The 22698-nt window shown below is 43.1% G+C and overlaps 1 protein-coding gene across 1 annotated transcript in view; it reads left to right on the plus strand.

Annotated features, from left to right (window-relative positions):
• The first annotated feature begins 18732 nt into the window (after positions 1–18732).
• TIAM2 (TIAM Rac1 associated GEF 2) overlaps positions 18733–22698 on the plus strand; it is a 180062-nt gene continuing 176096 nt past the window's right edge. Inside the window, exon 1 of the mRNA XM_062572409.1 lies at positions 18733–18822. The gene's annotated coding sequence lies outside the window, so the exon portion shown is untranslated. The remainder of the gene's footprint in view (positions 18823–22698) is intronic.

A 22698-nucleotide genomic window follows, 5' to 3' on the forward strand; every position in this document is an offset into this window, starting at 1 on the left:
GTCATTTTTTATATTTTTTTTCAACAGAATATAACTGTCAGGAAACACAAGTCAGTAAGAGTGGAGTTTTGTCAACAGCAAATGTTACCGTTTGGGGAAAAAGAGAGAATTTGGTTTTGCATGCAGAAATGTTGTTTTTGTTTGTCAGAGGCTCTAGAGCCTTGTGAGGAGAGAAAAGGTAGTGTCCATTTTTGCTGGCTTTCACCTTCAACCCTAAAAGACGGTGAGGGCAATGAATAATTGTGTTTGTCCCGAGGCAGCCAAACCAAAGGAATCTCATTAGCTCCCATCCAGCCAATATAAAAAGCCAAGGAAAAGGAATCATGAATAAATATGTCACTAGTAACGTCCGTGAGAACAGGCAATGCCAGCAGGACTTGCAGTCTTTTCAGACAGCTTGACGTTGCTTCAGGTTCCTGTTTTATGTGACGTGATTGAGAACACGTATATAAAGCATGTTACAAAATCAAAGGGAGTGAGTTGTAAAAAGAATTGTGTTTAGTGCGTACAATGGGAGGGGCATGGTGACAAAGTGGGTAAATTGTCTTACTGTAAATCCAAACCTAGCAGGTGAATGCTGAAGGTTTCCTCCAGCTTGCCTGGCTCTGGATATTTGGGCCATCAGGGGTATCTGTATATGCTTTGGCAGTACCAGTTGCTTACATGTCATGAGCTACAAAAAATCTTCTTTAGCCACGAGCATCTGGAGAACAAATAGAGGATTTGTAATTGTAGAATTTTTACTGATTCAACAGATAGCAGAGACAGATAATTGTTTCAGATAACTATGAGCTAAAATATTTGTATTTGGTCACTTGAGCTGTTACTGCACTATGTAGACATTTCTTTATAATGGACTTTAGTAGAAAACTTGAGTTGTCAATAATAATAACTAGTCTTCAGACTTTATGCAATAGTATTTGCTAAATACTGTGTATCAGTAAAGGGGTACTAAACTGCAAAATCAAAACAATTTCTATTTCTCATATTCTCTTGATTGTTCTTTACCTTTTACTAATCCATCACTATGCCTAACATCTTAGTCTTTTTGTTGCTGCAAATGATCCCTCTCTAAAAATAAAAGAAGCAGGATAATGTTTTTCTTCATTTAATCACTACTCTTCTGAATGTGATCCTCTCCTCCGATGGGTTGTTCTGTGGTATCAAATTTACGCTGTTAAATTGTATATACACATAACCTCCTGAGTTCATTCATGGTGATAGATCATAAAATTAAAATGGATACAAGGCCTTTCATATCTAGGTCACCAGTGTGAAGATAAGTAGGTCAGTAAGGAGTGAAAGTAGGTTATCCAATTGTTATGTGGGGTGAGGGGTGTCAATACACTTCTTGGTGGATACGTTTCCAAAGCACAATAAAATAGCATCATAACTGACATTGACATTGACTGGTGTCCCCCCGGGCATTTGCCAGCAAGATGTCAAGAAATAAATGGACAAGGAAACAAAACTATGTTGTCACATGGGAGAGGGCATACCCCATTCGGGGATGAGGCATATTGGGAGAGCAGCATGCAGCCTGGCTGGTGAAGCTTGCGCTTTTCTATCCATTCTGTGCCTGATTAATGGACAGAAAAAGGACCTCACTTTCCAGGGCTTTAGTCTGACAAATTTCATCAGTGCACTGTCACTTGATAATGCATTTAAGACAAATAGTTTTCTCCTATTATGTCAGAACAAATTACAGCCTATGGGCTTGCTTCTCTACTCCATTATGCCACTTTTACACTGGTGCAATTCCACTAATCACAGATGAGTTCCACCAGCCTAAAGCCAGCATGACAGCCTGAAGATGCAGGGCCTTCATCTTTTAGAGAATGAAAAACAAAGCTCTGAGGCCTTGCTGCATTAATAGAAGTGCTCCTAAGTACAGTGTGTACAAAAAGTAGAGCTAGACTTGGCATGTTGAAGCTAGGTCATTTCTATGGCAAAGAACAGAAAGACTTGGTCATGGTATTTGTGCAGTAGATGTGTTATAGGAGGCCCTCAGTGGGATGTTTCAGACTTTGCCTTGGGTGGTGCGGGTTGCAAACGGGAATTGATGACTGGTGCTATGGCCTGAAGAATGGTGCTGATGGCAAGTTTGAGTATTGCTCCACTTAGCTCTAGGTCCCTTTACCTTTCAGCCACGGATAGAAGCGTTTCACAAAGTGTCTAGATAAAGGTACTTTTGCAAAACTGCTCTCTGGTGTGCTTGTAAAGAATTAGCTGATCACTAAGGGGGAGAGGAAGCAAGAGAATGCAAAGTAGAAGCAAAGTGATGGTTTGTAAGAGCATTAGAGGGTTTTGTTTTGTTTTGTTTTGTTTTTTAATTAGGGCTTTAAGAGGCACCTGAAGATGAGGAATGTCTGGATTTGCAAAACTGAAGTTTGCCCTAGTTTCCTAAGTTCCTGGCCATGTGCAGCCAGTGACCTTGAAGAATGAAGGGGGAAGAGTTAGACCATTTCTCACCACATCATTGGCTCATGTAGTTTCCTTGCTCATCTCCTTCCAGTGTGCCACCTCCCCACCCAGGATGATTTGGATGTAAAATCAAACAGAAATGGAGGGGGATGTGAATCCATACATAAGTCAGAAAAATTCTCTATGTTCCCTTTGCCTCTCTCTGAAGAAAAATCCGTGTTTATGTTCCAACTTTTAACTGACTCATTTTTAAGTGCAAAGGCATGTAAGTTTTAAGCCGTTTAATACCTGAAATTAACCTCATGTCACTCACAAAGTCTTCCGTGATGGTCTGACAATTGGCACGACATACACAGAAAGGGAAAATGGCAAATGTCATGTCAAGAAATGACAAAATATAGATGACTACAATGATCTCAGCTGTTTTAAAGAAAAGAATGCTGAAAAGAAACTAGAGTGCAACTTTTTTTATTTTTTTTTTTTTTGTAGCAATTTCTGTAGCACCCACTGCTGTAATATCTGATCACTCAGTTTGAGAGTTCGTACTCTTGCTCTCTCTTCTTTGTTCTGGCCCTATCTCAGGGCTACTGAGTTCTTAGCAAACATCAGGAGCACAGTTATTATCTTTAGTTTCCTGGGTGCAGCATAACATGTGATCCAAGAACATCATTCCTCTCTACTTCCCATCTCATTAGATAACAGGCCTCTTCCAAATTCATTTCAGTTGCTTCAGTGCTTCTGAAAACTCTGCTTCTTCTTTTATTTAGAGCTGGAGACCCCCAGTATGTGTCACTTGCTGTGATTCCCTTACATTTTATGAATTATCTGTTGGTGTATAGTTCTTTCATAGTAGGGAAAAAAAAAAGCTCACACATCGAAATGTAAGATAACAGAGTAACTCAGTGTATGTGCTTAGAAACAGCTTGATCTTTATCTGGGGAATAAGTGTTTTCAGAAACCTTAGCTAAGCAGCACCACGTGTGTCCATCTCTTTAGGGCTTTCCTTTACAAATAGATATTATATTCTACGATATATGTATATTATCTAGCTCTGAGGAGAAATAGCTGCTATTTGGTTTCAGGTAGAAGATTTCAGAGCACTTACTAAAATAGATTAATTACATTCCCCAAATCACTGTAAGGTAGGCAAGCAATATGAATCTCATTATCTTTTTACTCTGCTTTGCTTAGTTGTGTGTGAACTGACTCAGAGACATATGGGCTGTATCTGTACTACTGAGTTAATGTCCAGGACCACTCTCTGGACCGATGCCACGTCCTTATTCTTGAGCAGTTTTGCACCTAGGCTGCCAATGGAGAATGGTGTTCTGTCTGCCCTAACTGTGCCCAGAAATAGTTTGGGAGGCAGAATTGTGCAGAGCATGGCTCGAACTATTTAACAAAACCAAGCTCCATCAATCAATGTCCAACAATCAAAACCCAATGGCCAAGAATATCTCCTGCTGCTGTTTAATTTAGTAATATAGACAGAGTGAGCATGTGTTAAAACACAGAACACATCTCTTGAATCTCAGTTCTTCTTTCTGTTGGGGACCTTAGGTCCAGTGCAGATCTTGGGATGTCACTGCTGTGAACTGCAGATACAGATCTTGGGTGTGTACTCAAAGCCAGGAAAGGAGATCATAGGAAAAGACAGTGAGCCAAACTGTGGTGCCCCATAAACTAATAGAGTGTATGTAGCTGGCTTTAGCTGTAAGTTAAACTGTTCTTGCACTTAAGCAGCTAAATTCACCATCACCGATGTTGTATTAAAAGAGTATTGCCTTGACACATTCACAGGAAAAGTCTAAGTGTGACTGTGAGTCACATCTCACTTACTCTTGCATTTCCATATCTCTCTTTCACATTGCTACTGCTTTAGGCAGAACTTCCTATGATTAGTCATCCATTTCAAACTAATTATCATGTCAAGATAAGTTTTCTAAGTGCTTGAAGAGAAAGCAAGGAGTTTTCATGTGCTATTTGCAATCACAGCGTTTCAGGAGAGACAACACACTTACTGAAAAGAGTGAGCAGGGACAGGCTGGAAGGAAATGGAACTAGGAAAATATTTTGATTGCAGTTGGCTTGTCAAAGTGTCCTTATCTGTGTACAATACTGTTTATTTTCCAGTTAATTTTGTGTATGGGATATTGGTTAACAAAATGATTGCGAAGAAGCCTTCTTAGCAGGTGGGACTGTATTTATGGTCCATTAGCCTGTTGCAGAATAACCATAAAGCATGCATTAAGTCAGTGCCTTGAGTAAAGCTCTGAAAGGCACAATTGCATTCTCATGTGTAGGTATTTCACACACTTATATCCCACCCTTTTGTGTTAAAGGCCTTTGGGCATGTGATTTTCTTTTACTGAAGGATGAGTGTACATTTAGCATGCCCTGAGCAGAAGGAAGGGCAGCAGTACTGCAAGTCGGTATAGGCAAACCTCAGCAGCAAAGAAAGACTTTGCACTTCCAGCAGCCATTTCAAGTCAGCATTACAAAGAAGACAGACTTTGGACACACCTTATATGGTTTTACAAGGCGAGAGAATGAAAGAGGTACCTGATATGTAGTTACATAGACATGTTTCTCTATCACCATGCAATAATTTGTTGGAAATCTACTGGTGTGTGTGTGTGTGTGTGTACATATATATTTTATTCTCAGGACCCTTTTAGAGTCTAACAGTAATAAGAAGTGACCAAGAATAGTGGTTGCTGATCTAGCATGCACACCCAAGGAAACTACAGAATAAATTGTAGCGAGACAGAGAATGCTTTTGCGCTGGTTCTCATTAAGATCAGTCTCTCTATGTCCTGTAGGCTCAATAGTATATCACCCAAGCAAAGAAAGGAGCAGATCTCAGCTCACTAAGGTCAGTAATGCTGGATAGCAGTTTCTCCTCATCATTTTTGAGTTTTCTCAGTCTCTGTCCAATGACATATCAGCATTATTTTTATAGTAGTTTTAGGGGGTAAATCATATGTTTGGAAAGGATCTTTCTAGTAATTGTCTTGGCTAAATCTTTTCTTAAAATTCTACTGCATGGTCACAAATTGCACACAAATCTTGGAAGCCTTTATTTATAGTTAGTCTACATATTCAATAACACTTAAACTCTTTGCAACACAGTCTTCCTGAGGCTTCAGAAAAACACAGTTATTTGGATTCAGTTAACTGCATGCATAAAGAAAGGTTGATTGTATTTACCTAGTAGCTTCAGGAGCATCATGACAACTGGTTATTCAATGTTTGCGATAGGATCTGATAATGAAATATGCTCCAGGCTTTTTGTGTCCTATTGGGTACATAAAGCATTAGATTATCTTATTACAGGATTAAAAGGCTGTCTATTTAAAGGGGCTATTCCCCCTGGATGTAACACACACCTGTAAAATGGATGCCCAGAAAGCACAATTAGGCTCTGTGGTTTTTATAACTGCCTTTAAAGCACATGGTCCCCCTAGTGAGAAAACGCAAAGGCTCTCAGCAAGCAGAAATAGGCAGAGGTGTCTTTGTTTCCTACTCCATGGCATCTCCTGCCATACGTCTTTTATCTCCAGAAGGCTGGCTGGGGTTTTCTGGAGACAGAACTCATCAGCCTTTACTATTCTCAGTTCAGAGATGCTGCCCTTGAGGAGGCCTGCACTGACATGGCTAGCTTTTCAGGCTTTGCTTCGAGCTGCCTAATGTCAAAATAAAATCTGCAAATATGCAGAAAATGTAATCAAACCAGTTAGCTCCTCCTGAAACTATTCAGAGCCAAGTGGAGGGGTTTCATCAGAAGAACAAACAAACAAACAAACATATCTTAATATTTTATTAGACATCTTCCTGCAGGCCTGAACAGAAGGGAAGCCTGGCTTTTATAATGAAGTGGGTAACATATATATTCATGTGATAGGCAACTCCAGACTCTGTGAGTCTGGAGAGAAAAAAAAAGAACAAAAAAAAAGCAAAATAAAAATAAAAATAATAATAATAAAAAAAAAAACATGGTGCCTAAACTGCTCCTGGGTCTTGAACTCAGGCCAACAATGTATAGTATTTAAGGCTGATGTGTTTTAAGAGCTTCCAAAGCACATGCAAGGTAGAAAATGAAATACGCAGTCAGCTCTTGACAGGTCTATTCAACAAGTCTAGCTACCTAGCTGTAGTGATGGGGCTGTGGTCCATAGCAAGAAGGAGCTTGCTGGAATCTGGTAAGGGAATGAATTTGAACCAGCTAGAGAAGAGAAATAGTCTGTCCTAATGGATTACTTTCTGGGTTTCTGATCTACCTTATTTTCTTGTGTTCATTCTTCCTTCCCAGAACAGTTATGATCAGCTCCTCTCTGTGCCCCCATTGCTTCCATACCACTGTACCATTAACCACTCCCTGAGGCCCATTCTTCCACTACCTCCAGCTCCTTCCTAGGTCTTCTACCTTTACTTATTCCAACACCTGAACAGAAAGCAGTGTGTCTCATGGCTTCTTCAGAAGTATGCACTTGCTGTTCAGGCAGTCACCTACATTAGTGCTAACTGGCCAGCTGTTTTTTCTAACCTTCTTCTGAGCAAACAGACAAAATGGAAAGGGCTGCCTTTCCATTAGTAGCAGCATTGATGCCATAGAATCATAGAATCAGTAAGGTTGGAAGGGACCTCTGGGGATCACCTAGTCCAACCTCCCCACTCAGCAGGGTCCCCTACAGCATGTTAGACAGGGTTGCATCCAGGCAGGCTTTGAATATCTCCAGAGAAGGAGACTCCACAACCTCTCTGGGCAACCTGTTCCAGTGCTCCGTCATTCTCACAGGGAAGAAATTCTTCGTTACGTTCAGGTGGAACTTCCTGTACTTCAGTTTGTGCCCATTGCCTCTTGTCCTGTCACATGGGACAACTGGAAAAAGTTTGTCCCCATCCCCTTGACACCCTCCCTTCAGGTACTTATACACATTGGTAAGATCCCCGCCTCAGTCTTCTCTTCCCCAGGCTGAAGAGGCCCAGCTCTCACAGCCATTCCTCATAGGGCAGGTGCTCCAGCCCTCTGATCATCTTCATAGCCCTATGCTGGACTCTATCCAGTGGCTCCATGTCTCTCCTGCACTGGGGAACCCAGAAATGGACACACTGCTCAAGATGAGGCCTCCCCAGGGCTGCGTAGAGGGGCAGGATCACCTCCCTCGACCTGCTGGCAACAGTCTTCTTAATTTAGCCCAGGAGACCATTGGCCTTCTTGGCCACAAGGGCACATTGCTGGCTAATGGTCAACTTGTCATCCACCAGCATTCCCAGGTCCTTCTCTGCAGAGCTGCTCTCCAGAAGGTCAGCCCCCAGCTTGTACTGGTGCCTAGGGTTATTCCTCCCTAGGTGCAGGACTCTGCACTTGCCCTTGTTGAACCTCATGAGGTTCCTCTCCACTCAGCTCTCCAGCCTGTCCAGGTCTCTCTGGATGGCAGCACAGCCCTCAGGTGTATCAGACACTCCTCCCAGCTTAGTGTCATCAGTAAACTCACTGAGGAGGCACTCTGTCCCCCTCATCCAGGTCATTGATGAAAAAGTTGAACAGGATGGGACCCAGTACTGAGCTTGGCCTCCAGCCACAGGCCTCCAACTAGACTCTGCACCACTGATGACGACCCTCTGAGCTCTGCCTTTTAGCCAGTTCTCAATCCACCTCACTGTCCACTCATCTAACCCACACTTCCTGAGCTTGCTTAGGGGGATGTTATGGGAGACAGTGTCAAAAGCCTTGCTGAAGTCAAGGTACACAACGTCCACTGCTCTCCCCTCATCTACCCAGGCAGTCATTCCATCACAGAAGGCTATCAGATTGGTTAAGCAGGATTTCCCCTTGGTGAATCCATGCTGGCTACTCCTGATCAACTTCTTATCCTCCATATGTCTGGAGATGACATCCAGAATGAGCTGTTCCATCACCTTTCCAGGGATGGAGGTGAGGCTGACGGGCCTATATGAGCATTTCTCTACCCCACAGCAGTCTCCTGCTAAATGTGGGAAGCTTTGAAATCTCTTTCATTATATTTGTTTGAAACCAATCCAGATTGCAAAGGGATTCAGCAGACACAGGGCTGATGATGACAAAAACTGATGGTCAGGCAGATGGACGGCATTTTACTAAATCTTGTTTCCTTAGGAATCGTACTGAAAACAAATCAGAAATGTCAAAAAACCCTACCTTTTTGGTTGTACTTTGTGGTTCAGCGATCTAGTTTTCATGTAGTTGTTGCTATGGGTCCATCGTTATGGTACACTTCATAATACAATAGTACCAAAGAGGGTTAGTGCCAAGAACTAAGACACTAGTTCTGCTGTCACATCAGCTTCCATTTAGTACAAGACATCTGCTGCTGTGCTGTGATTACAACTGACTTGAAGCCCCTCAAACTCAATATGCTCATCTGACTCAGGGTTAAAAAAAGGAAGGTGCATTAGTCATCCCTGACTGCTGAGAATCACCAGCAACATCCAGGTATACTAAATCCAGAAGTTCTTCCTTCACAAACTCAGCATCATCTTACCCCAACCCATTCTTCCTCATTGCTCCCATATTCAAAAAGGAGTTCAGGGTTTCCTCTCATTCATACAATTGAGACTCATAAGTAAAACACACTCTGCATTGACTTGTCCTTGCTTTGTGCTCTGTCCCTAAAAGCAGTGTTTATTTGGCTTCATCTCTCCCTTTCTCTGGCCAGACATAATACTTGTGTCCCTTTGAGTGTTTCTGATGTTCAGCCAGCTCAGGGTGGAGCACAGCAATGGAGAGCTGCCTTCTCACTAGCAAACCATCACTGTGGCCTGAAATGAGTGCTCAGTGTTGGGTTAGATCTGCTGGAATATCAAAGGTGGAGGAATGATTATTTCTACCTCTTCAGGAGGAAAAACAAGCTGCATCTTTATGGCAATGTCAATCTTGAAAGAAAAGGGAGAAAAAATAACTTCTCCTAAAGGATATTCATTCAAAACTTCTCTCTGAGGAGGAATATATTTGCTGTCTATGGATATGTGAGAGGGAAAATACTAAAAGAGTAGTTTAATTTAGAATATGATACTAAGGCAAAAACAAATGAATATGAACTGGTAATGATTACCTATATTTTGGTTATTCAAAAGTTTCTCATTGGCAGAGGAAAGAGGTAATAAATGATTAGAACAGTAAGGCAGAAAAGGTCCTGGTAAATGAAGCTCAGTGAATCTATGGGCCAGATACAGTGCAGTTGCCCAGCAAAGATCTGTGTTTGATGACTTAGCAATACCCTTCATACCCTGCCTGAATATGAGGAAGAACTTCACTGTGAGAGTGACAGAGCACTGGAACAGGTTGCCCAGAGAGACTGTGGAGTCTCCTTCTCTGGAGATATTCAAAGCCTGCCTGGATGCAACCCTGTCTAACATGCTGTAGGTGACCCTGCTTGAGCAGGGAAGTTGGACTAGATGATCTCCAGAGGTCCCTTCCAACCTTACCAATTCTATGATTCTATGATTCATCCCAAGTTCTTGGGTACTTCTCTCACACTGATGCCTCCTCTTGACTCAGGTCCGGAAGGTGCAATTCACTGACAAGAATTAGTTGTGAGTCATTCCATGTAAAACTATCCCCATTGTGTGGGAACTGATGTGCAAAAAGGACCACAACATTGCTAACACTGTGGTCAGTCTCATGAAATGTCATCTCTATCATGTTCATGGATTCCTAAGTTGTGGTTCTAAGAGAGATTCACTGCTGCTGCCCAGAATCTGCTCTAACTTACCACATTGACTGCTACTTCCAGCTTGCTCTTAGTTTCCCATGTGGGAAGAAAGTTTTTACTCCTCTTTGAATTCCCTGTCAGTCTTTCTCTGCCACCAGCTCCTTTCTCAACTTTGGTTCAAGAAGTCCTTGGGTTGATAAGAACTCTATCAAACTTCCCACCAGAATTATGTACATGGCCCTTTCTTCCTCTGAAAATCAAAAAGGAATAGGAACTAAGATTTTCTGGTGATAAAAACCACTATAAAACCCCTAAAAAAGGAAGAAAAACTATTAAACAAGCCAGTCTGTCTTTTGTCAGCCCTCAAAAGACCTGAAACAGCATCTACAGCATGAATTTAAAATGGAAGACCATGAAAACTGGGTGTCTGCCTTAATTCTGCATCATCTGTTCTAAATTAGTAAAAGTCTGATTAGTAAGTCCAATACAAGTAAACGCCAGGTATCGTGCTCTGTGATTGTCTGCTTGTTTTGCAAAGCAACAGCACAGACTAGCACAACCCTCTTAAACACTCTGTTCCTCATCAGGATTTAATTGTAAAAAAAATCTGTATGCTGCAGAAATTTGTGGTCTGGGATTCAGTGGTACAGTCTGATTATGAAAAAGGATACTGGCCTGCCTCTGAAATATATAATTCTGACCCTTTCCTCTACCCAAGTGCTCTTCTGGAGCAACTGGCAAATGGAAGAAAAACGTCACCGCTGGGTAGCTTGATGAATTCAAATGCTGCAGCACACAGAAAAGAGCAATAGCATAATTTTCCTGTTCCCAGTCAGTAGTCTCAGTCATGTATGTGAGGTTAAGCTGGGATGTTCTGCATATCTAGAGGTTCTCTGATGTAAGTAGTGTTTTGTAACTCTCAACCTCTATATGTATTTGTCTGTCTTTTTTTCTTGATTTTTCTCAGTAAATATTTGCTCTTGAGATCCACACAGTCCTCTATTTCATGTGTACCAGTGGTCACAGTTTGCAAGACACTTCCTTCACTTCTTTGCATTTCATGTGCTAGTAAGGATCAGACACACTTACTGCTTGGATAAGCGGCCTCCAAAGAAACTGTGTGTGTCACAAAAGTTTATGCTGGCAATTTAGGCCTGGATTAAGGAAAAAGTCTTGGTTCAGGACAACGCATAGGCACATATTTCAGGCTATTAAAACCTGGAACATAATTAGAAAACACCCTTTTAATTTTTTTTGATTTTAATTTTTTGGAGCCTGATAAGAACCAATGTAACAACTAAGTCACAACTGCCTGGCTCCTCCATGAGTTTGAATGCTGAGATATATAAGAAAGGATAGGAAAGAGGTGAAAACTGTGGGAATTAGTGTTACTTTTACACTTTTTTTTTACCATACCTCAGAATTCACATCAGTGGTCTGGGCCAAACAATGCTGATTGTACCAAGAAGTGAGACCTTGTTCTAGTGAGCTGACAAACCCATTTCTATGCAAGGAAGACTATTTTTATAAAAACAGTGATTATGCATTTTAACTGAATGTGATTTAACTGAGTGTGATTTGGCACATAGTAAAGACTCAAAGGAAAAATAATCTGCAACACAAGTCATGACATGTTGCCCACATTCTTTCTTTACAGATAATAAATATTTTCTCTTTGAAATTGCAATGAAAAAAATGCAAATGCAAAAGTTTCTTTAAACAATATACTCATTTCATAAAATGAATGTATAAAAAGGTCAACCTGCTGCATGACAGATCTGTTCTTTCACTCTGTTCTGTAGTCCTGCCTGCTGCTATTAAATGACAAAGGGGACATCACTTTTTTTTCTTTTTTTTTCTTTTTCATTTTTTTTTCCTTCTTAGCAGTAAGGGGCTGATGAATTCACAGAATAATCAAAGTTGAGTTCTGGCCACTGTGACAATGGTCCAAGCAACAGAAATGCAAAAAGAAAAGGCCAGAAAGAGAAAAGAAACTAAATGCTGAAACGTAAATGAAGGTGTAGAGAGTCCCTTTTAGGAGCCGTTTTGTAGATGTGCTGATACACTAAGGCAACTGGAGAGTCTGTAAATGGCCTGCTGGGGAAGATAAGATAGCTTGTGACTGCAATGATGATATTGGCGGCAGAAGAAATGTTGGTCTCACTTCAATTTGGAGGGAAGGGTTGTGTCAGCAATCCTGGCAGTTCTGCAGCTTTTGACATAAAAAATGAAAATGTTTAAATGTGATAAAAGCTTGAGAAATGTTTTGGTCTGGAGTCCCACCATTGATCTTCTCATTGATGTTTTGAGAGTGTAAAAATGTGCTGAAAAAAAAGGTTTTGGTATTTCTAAATGAAATTAGTATCTCCAAGCGGCTGAGGGGCCTATCTTTGCCTCACACGCAAAGAACTTTTAAGAAGACCATTTGGAAACTGTGGAATTAGGCATGATTCTCTGTTCTCCAGAAGCCTGTCATTTCTCTGCCCTCTCCGCCTTCCACTGATGCCTAAGAAGACAAATAGCCCTCACCAGAGGAGGCACTTGCCTAACTGATATTTTTGAAAACTAAAACACTTCTCTTTGGGGTTAAGATAAATCTTATTTGATTCAGTATAAAACTCCATAGGCTTCCTAGGCTTTGGAGCAGGGCATCTGAGAGCTATTTAACCTTCTGGGAAAATGCCAGCATCTGATTTTGGCCTTGGCATGTCCAGTTGTGCCACAGATGTCAACAGGGGAGCTTTCTGTAGAAGGACTGGGAGTGTTTGAGGAAAGGAAGAGCTGAGGAGCTCAACGGGCCCCTCATGGATCCACTGGAGCACAGTCTCTAAAAGGCCACCTGCATGCTTCGCCACACACTGGTCTTTGACAGTCCTGTCTGTTGTAATTGTTAAAACATTTTTGTTGGTCTTGTACTGTTTTGCCAAAATTTGGAGTACAGGGTTGGTGGTAAGCTGAAACAGGCACATGGCAGTCTAAGCACCGGGGAGAAGGGGTAACCTTTGCAGCAACCACAAGGGACTTACGATATTCAGCAGAAATTAGATTGTGCACTGATTACACTATAGAGTACAATATTGTTGCTTTCATTTGCTTGGGCTTGCTTGCTGTGGTATATTCCTGAATACCTCATCACATGGAAAATATTCATTGAGAGTAATGCCATGGTCATTAGCCTTGTTTGAGTTCAATCTCTTACATGGAGACATGAATAAAAGTGGTTTACAGAGCTGGGTTCTTTGCTGATTTTCTTGGCCCATCAGCTTCCTGTTTCCATTCTAGCTTTTTCAGCTGTTTTTGAAGTGATAAGGCTACAGAACAGCTTCCTAATTCATACCTCTTTTAAGCTAAATAATTTTTATTCTTTACACGTAACATCATGAATCAAATTGTTTTTGGGCTACTTGAGTAATGTGTAACTTCTATTTTATTAATTAATAAAAATGGCTGATGGCTGAGCCCATCTTGATTTTTTTTTTCTCTCAAATTGTCCCACTTAACATCTTACAGCCTAAAAGATCATATAGTAACAAATGTTATTAATCAGGCCTCTCAACTCCCAAGACAGACCAGCTCCTATCCCTTATTTCACAGGCCATATCCTGCTTGACTCCCTTTCCATATGTGCACTAGATGTGTGGGCTCTCTTGGGTTTGTGCTTGCTTTGAGTACCTTTACTTGCTGCTTGAAAGCTTCTGGGCAGAAAAGCCCAGTCCCATTGATGTCAATGAGGCCTATGTAGGTTTCAGTACGGTCTTCTAGATCTCAAATGTGGCTCCAACGAAACTGTTATCTATTTCTGAGTTTTATGTCTTGGTCTGTTTTCCTCTGCATGTACTTTGCTTGCATCAAATCTTTCATTTTATCATTCTGGATTTTTTGATAATTTATTTTTGAAGTTTTCTTTTTACTTGAAAGTTTCAACACATAAACTAAAAATAAAATATTTTCATATGTATACCTATATTGTGCAGAGAGGGACTGTAGAGAGCGATGAATATATGTGTTCATAATTGGATAGGTTTTGGTGGAAAAATACAAAAAGGAGGAATATTTTACATCAACCAATAGGAAACTGTAAAGGAACCAATATGACATCCCATTCACATGGATCTCCTGTGTTTTGGAGATGCTCCTCTGCAAAAGAAATTTTACAGTGCTTTAAGTTAGCTTTGTCCATCTTTATATTCAAAAAATATTTTCTATCTGAATACATGTTTAGAGCAAATAACTTCGAAATTATAATTCTGTGAGCCTGGGGAAGCTACTTATGCTTTGTAATAGTTTGGCTAATTTTGTTATTGTGCCAGCATCATCAATAACTCCAATACAACTTTTGAGAGTACCTTTATTAACATAGATGCATGAAGGCTAACCAGTAGAGGGGGCACAGAAGTTAAAGCACTGGCTTGGCTGGGTATCTAGGATAGATATTTTTCCTTGTGTATGTTTGTGTGTGTGTAAGGAGTAGAAGAGGCAAACATCTTAATTTTCTTTAACTTACCTTTATTAATTCAACATTACTGAAGAACTGTATTCTGTCTTCATTACAGACCAGTTCTCTTGGAGACTATTTCTTTAAAAGTGTTGGAAAAAACTCTCCCTGTATCTGTAGAAATTATATAATATGACATTGGCTATCAGATGATTTACATTGTATATATGAGTTTTCCACTAATAGAACTAATCATTTGGGAAAAGATATTGAAAAACGCTTATAGAAGTAGTCCTTACACTTCCACATTATATTCAAAAGAAGAGCAAGTAGGGTAGAAGGGATCCCAAATACTTTAAGGAAGCACAGGTTTCTGACTGAGTAAACATTTAAGGCATGTCAAGATTTATATGGCCAGGTCCAAGCTCAAAGCACTATTTGTCCCCAAAGTGCAGTGTAGCACCAGTGCCCAAACCTGTCCTACACTATAGCCAGCAGGTGCTATACCAGTTCAAACCTGGAATGAAAGCTAGTAGAAAGCTTGAACAGTAGTGAGAGAGGAATGCAGAGCATTTGCAATACAGAGCAACTGGTGACAAAAAGCCCAAGAGAAACCAGAAGAGTCATCAGTGGTGAAAGCCCAAGGCAGAACAGACCAGTAGGGCCCTAGTCCCCTACCCTGAACTGCACAGAATCAACTCCTCAGCTTGATTTGGGGTAAGCTTAATTCAACAAAATACCTGTTGGACCTCTTATCTCACCACAGAAAGCAGTGTTGGATCCCAGAAGCCACAGGAACAGGTGTGGGTAAGCAAAACGAGCACCAGCTGCAGTGGCTGGATGGGACGAGGACAGCTGGGGAAGAGCAGAGCACAAAAACAAAGCAGGTGCCCAGAAGCCAGACATGCAGGAAGGTCAGGAGGGGATAGCTAAAGGATTTTACTTCTTAAAAGGAAAAGACACTTGGAGGATGAACAGAAACACCAACCACTGAGAGAAAAATCCATGTGAGCACTGGCTCAGCCAGACACACTGTTCCATAGCAAACCAAAGAGAGGAGGATTAAAGTGGTCAAAACTGAAAAAACATCTAACGCAGTAGTTCCTGGAGAGGCAAAATCAAGCAGGTGAGAAATACAGGGGGCAAAGTGGGAACAGAATATTCTTATAAAAATAGTGCTTTGCTGTGCACCTTAAAAACATGATGTGCACAAGGAACAGCCACAGATGGTATTCGTTAAAACCTACTTACACAGGACACAGCAGGGTAGAAGTCTTTTGGAAGTCCTTTTGCAATCTTACATGAGAATTAAGCTCTGAACAGCAAACTTAGGGTCCACATAAAGATCCAAACTTCCTTAAAAGACTGGGGTGTTCACATCCACATTTTGATTTTGGCCTAGCTCTTTCTCTTTCATCCTGCTAAGCTCCCATTTCCTTCAATAGATGCTTTGCTTGAGCGAATCGTGAGGCAAGGACTGGGCCTGGGAATGCAAAAGAGCATGGTTGTGTGAGGGACAGATTGTTTCTTGATAGCTGCAAAAGAATATCAGCAGTGGTGTTAGAGTGAATTTACAGTATGTAGCATTTGATGATGATGCTGGCTTTAAATACTAGGGACAGCTGATGAAAGTTCATGAAATTCCTCTTTCTTATGTTAGGTGACTAGTTCAGCACTTCGTGAGTCTAGATATTTTCCTTCTTGGAATGTACTATAAACTGAACCACCATTTTTGTGATGCTATCAACATTGCAGCAATTAGTGTGACTTTTAAGATAGTTTGTTTTTAAATCCCTAACTCCTGAGTTTGTCTGAATATGAGAGAATTTCAGCTTCACTTTCTTTTTAAAACTAAGTAGTTATCTCTTATGCCTGTTAAATAGAATTTGGAAATGCAACCCTGGCATGATCCTGACAGTTCAAGAGCTAACCACTGCATAAAATAGTTGTTAAAGTTCTGATACTCTTTCATATATCATTACAAGCAGTACTAGCATTGATGGGTTTCAATAGCTCTCCAGCAGATCTGCTCTATTCCATCTCTCACTTGGTGTGTAGAGCAAGTAGAGGCTGCTGAAAGCCTGCCAGTAGTCTTTATGGAGGGGAGCTGTGAACAGACAAAGCACTATTCTTACTACAGGCATATATAAGCTTTCTCCAGGGAGGAGAAGTTGGTCTGGAACATAGCACATAACCCAAATTAAACTTATTAATTATGTAATAATGACCCCAGTCCTAGCAGATATTTGTTACACCAGATCATAGTGCAGATAGAGGCTCTGTGTAACCTTTGACAGACTCCTCCCATCCAGTAGTGGAGAGTCTATGGCTTTTTTTCTGAATGATTAAACATAATGGGGGAAAAAAAAGCCCTGCTATTTGCCTGATGCATCTTTTGTTTTGCATGTATGCAAAACTATAAGAGAATAATCGTTTTGCATATGTTCATTTGCTTTCTTCCACTGGTAATGATGTCGTAATATATATATTCCTAGATAGTACACCCTGGTTAAACTCTCTCTGGAAGATCAGTAGAAGAAACCATACCTTCTGTGAGGCGCTGCTCATTTTAGTCTTCAAACTACTTGTGTTGCATATTAAAAGCATTCACAGCTGCTGTGCAGGTTTCTTCACTGAAACTTCATAATCATAATACCTCACTGACAATATACTTATGTGTCCTGTTATGCACAGGTAGGCTTCCTTTTTTTTTTTTTTTTTTTTTTTTTTCCTGATAGGAAGCTTGTTGGCCAGAAGACTTTCTTTTCTTTACAGACAGTGATTCTGATGACTCTGTTTCCTACTAGATACAGAAATGTAATTGCAAGCATGGAGCCAGCAGAAAACTCTAATATAGAATGCTTTAGTGTATTGTCTAACCCTCCAAGGCTACCATGATCCCATACGTCCTTTGATTTTCACGCTGGCCTCCTGTAGAGATTCACTTTCATCCACAGTTTTGCTCCTCTGACACAACGGACCTAGCTGCAGGAAGGGGAAAGTCTGCCTGAGGAAGAGATGAAACTTTAAGGGTGGGCTGTGGCATGAACTAGCTGAGGAACAAAGGACCACCACAAAGTTTGCCACACTGCTCTCCAATTCAGAGAATACTTTTGATCTAGTCTTTTGATTAGAAATGCATTGTTCTCCTCTCACCCTTTCATTTCCCCTGTTATGCTGGGTAAGCAATCTGGAGCAGGGGCTGGTTGTGGTTTTGTAGTGTCTGATTATAGTGAGACCTTGTTGTATGATCAGGACTCAGGTAAACAGTAGTCCACATAAATATTATATATTTAAAACTGAAGATCAATAATCAAAATCAAATTAATACAAACAAAAATTGACCAAAAAAGCCCTCTCCCAGTCAACCATCCAAAATAAAGCCTCTCTTCCCCAAGCCCGTATCTCCCTTGGGGAGAGAATGACAGGGCTACCAGTTGAACAAATGTTAGTTATGTAACAGCATACTAGTGAGCTGTGCTCATGCAGTGCAATAATAAGTGCAATAGAAGAACTGAACATAGACAGTTGCAAAGGGTGTTCTTGTTGCTCTGTGCTCCTATGATTTGGCTGCTTATGGGCTGAGTCCTTTCTCCACATGGTTATGAGAACTGCAGTTGTGCTGTAGGAGCCATTTCGTTACCCGTTCTGCTGCTTAGAGCCCCCTGTGAAGAGCTCTCCCAGGCAGTTTCTCTTCCATTTAAAACCTCGCAGGTTCGAGGTTCCTCTTGTGTTTAATTTCTCCTGCCGCTCTTATTAACTAGCTAGGTAACTACAGACCTTGCAGTAAGTTTGCAAATAAAAGAGGAGAGTGGTAAAAACACAGGGGGCATTGCTCAGACAAACGGAGGAGGAGGAGGAGGGCAGAGCGCTGGACCCTCGACCCCTTGCCGGCGCTGCGAGGGCAGGTGCGCAGCCCGGCCCGGGGCGCCGCCGCGGAAGAGGCGCATCCGCCGGCTGCGAGGGGCCCCGCGCCGCTCCGGCTCCCCCGGCCCCGACGTGCGGGCGCTCCGCGGTGCCCTCCCGCCCCGAGGGCGGCGCGGCGCGGAGGAGCCGCGGGGCAGCGCGGGGCGGGGTCAGGCCGCGCTCCGAGCCGCCGCCACCGCCCCCGGCGGGAGGGAGGGACGGGGCGGGCGGGGAAGCGCCGCCGCCGGTGCGGGCAGCGAAGTGGGGGCAGAAACTTCGCCGCCGCGGAGCCGGGCGCGCCGCGCCAGGAAGGGCGCAGGGACAAAGTCCTCGGGGCTGCGGAGCTCCGCACCCGCGGGCGAGGTAAGGCGGAGGCCGGCCGACGGGGGTGCGAGGGCTGCGAGCCCCCAGCGGGAGCGAGCGAGCGAATGTGCGCTGAAATCTCCTCTCTGTTGTTCATCCCGTGCGGGCTGGGCAGCTCCGCGGCTGCGGGATGGGGTCTCGCCGGCGAGCTCCGTGCGCTCCGCGCTGCTGCGCGCCGGCCTCCGCCCGCCGGGGGCGGCAGTGCTGAGCCGGCCGGGGGCATCCCCGGGGGTGCCGGGTCCTGCGGGGCGGCGGCGGTGCCCGCTCCGGCCTCTTGGGCCGCCGAACAAAGAGCCGCGGGCGCGCACGGTTCCGCGCCCCGGGCAGGGCGGCGGAGCCCCGCGGCGGGCGGGGGCAGCGCGGTTGCTCCGCGCCGCGGCCGCCTTTCGGCCCCGTACGGCGGCGGGGGAGCAGCCCGCTCGCGTCCCCGCCGGAGCCGGTGGGCTCGGAAACGCGCCTGGGGGTGGCCGGGGGCTGGGATGGGGCCGTCGGTGGCTGCAGCCGGCCTGTCCCCTGCCCACCCCCAGCTGGGGACCCGCTCGCTGCCACCCGCTCGGGGCACCCTCGGAGCCCCTTCGGCAGGGCAGGCGGCCGCTCCGTGCGTCCTGCCGCGCCGGGTTTCCTAGCGAGTATTTGTTTACCTGCGGACCTTACTCTGTCGCGGTACGTCATTAAGACGGAGGACTTGGCCGCCCGAGAAGCCACGAATCAAAATTTTCCCGAAACAGAAAGGTTTGCCGTTGCAAACCTTGGTTTAAAGGTGATGGGTAGTGAGCTTTCAAAATGTAAGGTAAAAAGGGAAATAACAGTTAGCCAGGACAACTTTTAAAGGTTGAGCTCATGAAGGCGGTGTGATGAAGATAATTATCGTATCAGCTCGTTAAAGTATGGAGTGAATTTTGCCTTTATATATGCCCACAGGGCTCTTGTCACTCTGAAGGGATCTGCGCATACAAATCCGAGGGGGTCTTTGGCCCTGCACAGGCTCCATGTAGTAGTGTTCTGTACACACCCAAAACTCCCACTGAAATTAAGTTAATAATTTGCTTTAAATTAACACCAGGATTTATGGTCATTCTCTTTAATCAACTTTCAGTAAAGTTCTACAAGAAAATCCCATTGGAACTGTTGGGATCTTTGTACATGCCAAGAATGTAAAAGGAAACTGGTATTTTGTATGACCTTTTTACAGTACTTTACTTACAGTAATGTCCTTGTATGTTCTTTTACACAAGCGAAATGTACAGTTCTGGGCCTCAGTCCTGCAAGTCCTGCTCTCTATATTTGTGCGTTTACTTGTGTGAACAGTCCTTGGGGGAGGCATCCCTTGCTCCCAGAGAGAGTTGCCTCTCTGTGCTCAGTGGAAATAGAGACATTCTTGCTCCGGATGCCCTTGCACTAGGACAGCTGGAGATCCTTGAGCTGCTCTAGTCCCATCCCGCTCCCTCTATTGTACCAGTTCATCTGACCAGCTCGTGGAGCTAATGCGGCAAAAAGACAACCGAGCCCAAAAGGCCTGCTAGTTTCCTGCCCTTACAGCCTTTGGGTCAGGGTCCCTGCGGGTGCTGTGGAGCCCCAAGGCAGGAGAGGGCAAGGAGATGCAGATGGGAATGGGACAGGGAGTAGCGCTGTTATCTCCTTACCATCAGTAATGGTCAGCTGAATGTAGCAGGGCTGAAACTACAGTGTCAGGGTATGATGTTACTTTGAGTGGTTTAAACTGGCATAACTTGGTGCTGCCCTGGTTGCTCGTTCCTGCCTCTGCCTCTTCTCCCCCTTCATGCCAGCACGAACACGTATGTTGCCCTGCGGTGAACTGGATCTAGGAATTGAGCGAAAACCAGATTTAATTTTAACCTGGATCGCTTCCATGATCTGGTTAACCGGGGGGGGGGGGGGGGAAGAGAAGAGGAAAGAGGATGTAGGGAAGGTAGGGCTGCTTTTTTAAGCTGGTAGGTCGTGGTATTGCTGCCAGAACTGCCTATGGAGCCGCAGTGTGACCGTAGGTGCTCCGAACTGCCTCCCCCGACCCTGGAGCCTGTTGTGGCAATTCTGCGTGTTGCCTAGGGAGCCTTGCGTCCCTGGCTAAAAATGAGCCTGTGTAAGTTACTCCATAAAGCTTAATGGAGTAGTTGTAACAGAAGAAATAAGCAAGTGCCCAAGCGTTTGCATAATTGTTACTTTGGACTGCAGTAAGCACCATAGGTAGCGTAGCAGAATGTGCAATGTTTTATAAAAAGAATATTAGTTTGTAAGCTCCTACGGGGAGCCACCGTTCTTCGCAAAGTGTGTCTGTCTAGCACTTCATACCAGGGCAAGTTAGAAGTTTTAAAGGCACATGTAGAAATAAATAGTTATCATGTGGTCTTGTGACAATAGTGGGTGCTGATCCACCAAGTGAAATATAGTGATTATGTTTCTCAATCCTGATGCTGGCTGAGAAGTAGAAACTGGTTCCCAGCATAAGGCAGCGAAGACCTCACTCCTGCCAGAGATGGGGAATCCAGCCTTTTCCTTCCTTGTTACAGCATCCCACTACGACCCTTGCGCTGGTTCTCCTGATTGTGTGGTGAGTCAGGTCAGGCCACTGATCAGGCAGAAAATTAGTTTTTCTCACAACTAAAAAGGCCATCAGTATACTGACTCCTCCTGTTTCAACACCTGTAGTAGCGTGACCTCAAGGCAGGGGGTGTAAATACATGACCAGTGATGGTCCTGTATTATTATTATTTTTTTAATAGCCAGGTATGCTTCCAAAGCCTGCTTTTGTTAGCCGGATTGGAGCTGTTCCACAGTTGTCTGGTGGTGTTACCACCAGCCGCTTGTACTCTGAGTCCACTGCAGAAGACCTCAGCTTTGTGTGCTCTGAATTGCCTTCCGTGAGATCCCTGCAGAGGGTGATGGGGATGCCCTGTCCTCGCTGTCCGTTCTGCCCTGTGTGCTTTAGTGAGCTCCCTCAGCTCTGTCTGCTAACATTTGCAGTGCTGGGTTAATCAGGTCTTGTGTTTTATGAAACACTGACACGCAGATAGGAATCCTTCATGCTGCTGTGAAACATCAGTTTGAAGACTGAGAGGGTCGCCTTGGTTTTTAAAGGGAATGGTTAGATTCTGACAGTGCCCAAGTGAAATGTATCACTTCTGAAAGTGGAATAATGATAACATAATAATAATGGAATATAGAAGTTGCAACTGTTCCTGCAAATACTTTTAATTTTGTGTGACTATTTTTCCTCCATAAATTAAATTGCAGTGACTCAAAGTAATGCAGTGGAAAAGTTTGGACAAATGCTAGCAATGAGATTATATAATACAATAGCTAAGGAATTTATTATGGAGGCTGTTCTTGATTCAAAGACGAAGGATTTTCCCTGGTGGATTGTGGATAGTTTATGGCTTCCTCCCCCCTCCCAAAAGCTTATGTATCATATTGTGTAACCACAGAAGTATATGCTTACTCCTCTTCAGCAAATGGTTTGTGAGGCCTTTAATAGCAGTTATAATGTTTGTAGTTTATTGCTTGGGACAGCATAGCTGAAAATAGGTTTTATTTTCAGTGGCAATTAGAATATGAGCACTCTTCTGCTTTTTGTCTCTTTCTTGTGGGCCATAGTACAGTGTTGCATTGTTCTGATTTAGAAGTGCTTCTGCTGTCTGTAGACTTTGAGATAATGATTTAATAAGTAATCTTATTTCCTCCTTTTTCTCTTTAGATTTTTCAATTTCTTTTTTCATTTTAAAATCAATTTTATGAAATAGAGTAATAAAATAAGAGTAATAAATGGATTGCATATGTTTTTCTGATTGTTTTATCACATTTACCATGAATCAAATATGCTGTGGTATGCATTTTGCAAAGGAAATAGATAATGTTCAG

The sequence above is a fragment of the Rhea pennata genome, chromosome 3 (assembly GCF_028389875.1).
Source record: "Rhea pennata isolate bPtePen1 chromosome 3, bPtePen1.pri, whole genome shotgun sequence".
NCBI lineage: Eukaryota > Metazoa > Chordata > Aves > Rheiformes > Rheidae > Rhea > Rhea pennata.